The sequence below is a fragment of the Psammomys obesus genome, unplaced genomic scaffold (genome assembly GCF_907164565.1).
Source record: "Psammomys obesus unplaced genomic scaffold, mPsaObe1.curated_primary_1811, whole genome shotgun sequence".
Taxonomy (NCBI): Eukaryota; Metazoa; Chordata; class Mammalia; order Rodentia; family Muridae; genus Psammomys; species Psammomys obesus.
This window is the reverse complement of record NW_026596117.1, coordinates 6585630-6590252: the sequence shown is the minus strand read 5'-3', so window position 1 is coordinate 6590252 and position 4623 is coordinate 6585630. Positions and strand designations below refer to the sequence as shown.

Sequence of the window (4623 nt, the reverse complement as noted above, 5' to 3'; positions counted from 1 at the left end):
ACTACCCTCGAGTCTCCAGTTCTGCCTCTCCTCATTGTGCTTGCATCCTTCTGCTTCTCCCTCTCTTCCCTTTCTCCACCACTTATTTGTTCCTCTTGTGGTACCTGGGATCTCTAAGTGTCTGGGTTCATCTCGGGAGTGGTCTCAGAAGTGCGTTGTCCTGCTCATACATATGACAATGAGCAGGGTTCATCTCGGGCATGGCTTGCAATACATGGCAGTGGTGGTCATGTCAGGCTAGTTCCCTTTCTGGTCTGGTAGTCTTCTCTGGCTTTCTATTTGCTCAGCCCACCTGAGCGGCCCTTGCAAGGTTCATCTGTCTTGGGATCTGTCTTACCCCAAGGTCCGTGATCTTAGGGAGGGTTCTTCTAGTCTCCAGCTGGCTCCCATTCCTGATAGCCACCTGGCTAGGGGCTCATCTTACGCTCACGTTTTTTAGCAAATATTAGACTAGTAATCATCCAGATATTCCTGGCTCAGAAGACTCAGCGCAGTCGTAGCCTCTCTCCCCTCTCCCACTTACGGAGGATGCACATGTGACACAGAAGTCACACCTGCAATGCCTCTAGGGGCAGGCAGCCACTAGGTTTCTAAATGAAAATCATAATGTGAAATATAAACTGTAATCAGGCTCATGGCACAGAAACATGCATTTCTTCATTATACATAACAGTCTGCTTTGTCAAATCTCTCTAACACAAATCAGGATTTTAGTTATTACACACTCTTATAAAGCCTTACAGACTCACTCTGATCAATCCAACCGTTCTACTCAATTTTCATAGAAGAAAAACTTTCTTTCTCATGTCACTAATTTTTGAAATTTGTACTTTTCCTCATTAGGTAAAACTAATCTATATAAATTGCAGACATTACCTGTCACTTAGGCAATGTCTCTTAATTTTTAACTATTTATTTATTTATTTATTTATTTATTATTTTACTTTATGTATGTGAATATTTTGCCCATGTGTATTTATTTGTGCCATATCCATGCCTAGGGCTCATGAAGGTGAGAAGAGGGCATTGTATTTCCTGTAACTGGAGTTGTGGGTGCTTGTAAACCACCATGTGGGTGCTAGAAAAAAAAGCCAGGTATTCTGCAAGACTAACAAGTGCTCTGAACTGCTGATCCAGCTCCCCAGCCCCTATTCAATATTTTTTTCCAAAATTATGGATTATACTGTGCTACATACGTTTCCGTTTTAACTAGCATCGTTCCATTTCTAATGAAAATCTATTATCACCTAAATTGTTTTAGTAATACCGAGAAGATACAAATTCAAATAGCTTTTGCTAAACTCTTTTATAAATGAAATTAGAAAAAAATTAAGCAAGGTAGTATTCTTAGGTGTCATTTTAAGGGGTCTTTGTACATTGTTATCAAAAATTAATGAATAAACAGTGATAAGTGCCTATCGCTGAAGTCACCAAAAGGTATACAATTTAGTTTTCAGTCAACCCAATTAGAAACCACATTCAGTTTACTTCAGACATGACAGCTGTATCGAAAGTACTAGTAAGAAAGTCTATTATTTCAGGATTGCACTGGCAATTCCTAGTTTATTAGTTTGCATCCCATTTTCAGCATAAGCAGAATGTTTGTTGAATAAAGTGTGGTGTGAATGGACACTCGAGCATTTGGCTAACGCAGTTGAAGAGGTAGCAGTCTGGTCCTAATGTCTGGATTTGTTTGTTTTTGTTTTTGTTTTTGTTTTTCATAACATACTATTTCCAGCTGTGTACGACTAAGTCAGTTCAAATCTAGTTACTTAAAATATAATTGTGTATTTATAAATAAGTTGACTAAAATAACATTTAATGGTTAACAGTACTCATATACCTTGTAAAAAACTTGTACAAAAATATATGTTTAATTCCACACTAAATTTTTCTTAAGTGGGCATGTTGGTTAAGATAACCACTTGGTTTCCATGGAATGTTAAAATAGCTGCATCCCGTGAGACATTTTATAAAATAAAAATTAAAAATATCATAAAATTAATTCCATATTTTCTTTTTTTGGCTCTTTTGATATAGGCCAAATTCTCACTTTTCAGAGTTGAATATCTAAATAAGTTCAATGAGGGCCTCTGAAAGCCAGAAGAAAACAGGAAACAACCTTGGAACCTGCCACAGAGGGCCTCTGAAAGCCTCTGCAGTATAGACTGTCAAAGCAGATGCTGAGCCTGATGGACAACTGATGGGCAGAGTGAATGGAATTTTATGTAAGAAGTGGGAAATAGTAAGAGCTGGAGGGGATGGGAACTCCACAAACAGAGCAACAGAACAAGATAATTTGAACACAGGGAAATTCCCAGAAAATCATACTCCAACCAAGGACTATTCGTGGAGATAACCTAGAACCCCTGCACAGATGTAGCCCATGGCAGTTCAGTGTCCAAGTGGGTTACATAGTAATGGAAAGAGGGACTACCTCTGACATAATCTGATTGGCCTGCTCTTTTATCACCTCCCCCTGAGGGGGGAGCAGCCTTACCAGGGCACGGTAGAGGACAATGCAGCCACTTTTGATGATAACTGATAGACTAAGATCAGAAAGGAGAGGAGAACCTCCCCTATCAGTGGACTTGGGGAGTGGCATGCATGAAGACTTGGGATCAGGAAGGGAGGAGGGAGGGGCTTATGGGGGGATACAAAATGAATAAAGTGTAATTAATAAAAAAAAATGCAAAAAAATTGTACATTGTTTCTTTCATTTGAATAAAAGAGTATTGGGAGTACATATTGAAGAACATTCTGTTAATAATGAATACTTCATTGTTAAGTAATAACATACCTAATGGCTCAGCATCACAGCGTTAATTGCAGGTAATGCACTAAAACAACCTTTGAAAGTTAAAGATTATAATTTATTATTTAAAAAAACAAATACTGAAAATTAAAATATTTGGTTTAATTACCAATTAAACCATTATGTTTTATACTACTTGTATTGATATTTGAATCTGTTGATGACTTAGTTCTATAATTAAATATTAATGTTGTTTAAATATTTTTGTCATGGATATTAACTTTGCAGTTTTATTTAGCACATTTTACATGTTTTAAAAATTGTTAAAAAACAAGTTATTATTGAAAATTTCTTTCATTTATAATACTTGGACAATATGAGATACATCCCATTAATTCTGAATTAAAAGTTTAAAAGGCATAAAATTTTACTATGTAATTTATTATATTGATTTAAAAATGTCATAATCATATCCTATGAGCACACTTTATACACTGTGCTAATTCATAAGCAATCATGATGTAGAAAATGCAGAAGTACAAAGTTTAAACATCATGTTTAATCTCACTACATGAAAGGCCTCTGACATTTTCCCTATTTATAGTTACATTCAAATACTGGCAAAGATCCATCAAACATATATAATAACCTAGCAGTGAATCATGGGGAACTTTTTCACTTTCCTGGAAAAACCCACACACTTGATGTTCTTTACTTTTGACTTTCTGATTCCTTTGCTCTGGACATACTTTCTGTATTAGCTTGCTCAAAGTACATATTATGAAGGCACAAATACATTTCTGATTATACATTTTTTTAATTAAATAAACTGGAGTTCTACTGTCCTTTCTAATTTATATCCAAATGCAACTACTCCAAACAGTCTCTCAACTGACAAAATGAAAAAGATGGATTTGCGGTTTATAGTCAGGTATATAAGAAGCTTGGGTATCACCTGTCCATACCAGCAGCAAGAAAAAAGAAAAAGAAAGAAAGAAACAGAAAGAAAGAAAGAAAGAAAGAAAGAAAGAAAGAAAGAAAGAAAGAAAGAAAGAAAGAAAGAAAGAAAAACAAGGAGAGAAAGAGAGAGACAGGGAGAGAAATAATGAAAGAAAGAGAAAAGAAAAATGAAAATAAGCAAATCTCAAAAAACAAATATAGCACAAAATTCCTCGAATTAGAAGGACATTAGGGTTGAGGAATCAGTAACAACTAATCAACAGACACTTCCATGGGAAGAGATGTGGAAGAGAGATAATCAAAAATTGTAATTCAAAACATGCTAGAAACTGTCTAATGACCAAGTTTGAAATTATATTTTAAGAAATACAGGTGGAGCAATACACATAGGAAAGAAAGGAATAAAAAATTATTTCAACTCTTGGAGTCTTCCAGGTTATCTCAATGAATAGAGAATTTTCTCTGACCTTACAGAACAACAAGCTAAACAATTTTGTCCTCTAGTATCTTTGTTTTTCTCTTTAATTTAGTAGTATTTTTGACAATTTCCCACATACATGGGAAATTATATATATCATGTATGTTCATTTTATATATATATATATATATATATATATATATATATATATATATATTAAATATGACAAAGAAAATATACAGTGGGTATATTTTATACTCCCCTTTACTCTTATCCTACTCTGTTGCCTACAGGCTCACTTTTTTAAATTAAATTTTTATTTTTTTATATTAGTTACAGCTTATTTACTTTGTGTCCCAGCTGTAGACCTCTCCCTCATTTCCTCCCAATCCCACCCTCATCTCCTCCCTGCCCCTTTCTAAGTCCACTGATAGGGGAGGTCCTCCTTGCCTTCCATCTGATCCTAGCTTATCAGGTCTCTTCAGGACTG

The 4623-nt window shown here is 35.2% G+C and overlaps 1 non-coding gene across 1 annotated transcript; it reads right to left on the bottom strand.

Annotated features, from left to right (window-relative positions):
* Nucleotides 1-441: 441 nt before the first annotated feature.
* Nucleotides 442-576, bottom strand: LOC129692937 (small nucleolar RNA SNORA17). The gene has a single exon (XR_008722798.1). It is a non-coding gene; the product is annotated as a small nucleolar RNA SNORA17 (small nucleolar RNA).
* Between the last annotated feature and the right edge of the window lie 4047 nt (nt 577-4623).